The following is a 1,376-nucleotide window of genomic DNA, read 5'->3' on the forward strand; positions in this document are numbered from 1 at the left end:
ATCTTTTCCTTTTTTTTTTTTTTTTTTTTTTTTTTTTTTTAATACCTTGGTCTCAAAGATGTATCCTGTGAGTCATCATTATGACGAGGATCTGAGAAGGGCAAATATATTCCTAGGATATATCAAATGAGAGGGAGATATAAATACCGTTGCCTAAAGCCCTGCTGAGCCCTCACCTGGAACAGGACTGTGGCCCACCAGCTCCCCGGAGGACCCGCTTGGACGGCAGGAGAGCTTGCAGGGGTGATCAGGGAACAGCGAGCCTGGCGTGACAGAGGGAATTAAAAACGTGAGTGTTCAAACCCTCGAAGCAAGAGCCAAGAGGGGATGCGGCATCTGTCCACGAGCATCTCCGAAACCACAGACCCCGGCCAGAGAAATGCTAACATAGTGGCATAGTTGTTAATTCCCTATTAATTAAATAGGGAATTAACCCCCTGCCAATGAAGAGGAGGGCTGTCATGGCTCGAGGCAGCTGGGATGAGTACGGGGAGGAAAACCACCAGCAAAAAGTACCTGGGCATGGTTCCTCAGAGTGGGCTGGTCAGCCCCGGCTCCCTCCGGCCAGTGGGGGATGAGCTGCAGCCGGCTCTGTGCACTAAAAAGCTCTTGGGCTAACCGGATTACATTTCTTAATGGAGGTTAATGGGTTGTTAATCCCGTTACGAGCGTTTCAGCTCGGCGGCACTGGTACACATTTTGCTGCCTGTGCCGAGTCTGAGTGGTGCAGGAGCCCTCCCAGATGCTGGCACCGCGGTTTGGTGCTGGTGGGCTTGGGTGGCCGCCACCAGGAGTTCGCCTCCATGGTGGCACACAGCGGCCGTGATGGCTGGTTGTCCCAACACGGGATGACCCCAAAGAAGCTGGATAGATACTGTGGTTGCACCTGACCAGGTTATCTTGAAACCTCTGGGTTTAGGGCTGTTAAGATTTAAGATTAGAATTCATCCTCATTGATTTTATGTTGTGGTTTGTCTTTTTTGTTTTTTAACCCTTTCTGCGGCTCTGGTCTGGTTTGCCGTTTCTTTTTTAATTCAGACATCTACCTACTACTTATTTTTTTAAAAAAAAAAGAGGTGAGTGAATGTAACTGCTCCCTCTCCTTTCCTGGTGGGACCTCCATGGGTGGAAATCCAGGAATCTGAGTGCTTGCGCTACATCTGGGGCTGCTGTACCGCTTGCGTTTCACATTGATACGCGGTGTTTTCTGAGCGATGCATCTTCCAGCGCCGAGCTGTAGCTGCGTTCCCGTTTGTGTGCTTCGGGCTTGCGATAACCCTATTGCCACGGCCGGAACGTACACGATATACAGCGCGACCATAGAGCCACGCACCACCACGCTGCAGACAGGCCCACCCCGCGTCCCGTCCGCCCCC

The sequence above is a fragment of the Charadrius vociferus genome, unplaced genomic scaffold (assembly GCF_000708025.1).
Source record: "Charadrius vociferus isolate BGI_N301 unplaced genomic scaffold, ASM70802v2 scaffold385, whole genome shotgun sequence".
Taxonomy (NCBI): Eukaryota; Metazoa; Chordata; class Aves; order Charadriiformes; family Charadriidae; genus Charadrius; species Charadrius vociferus.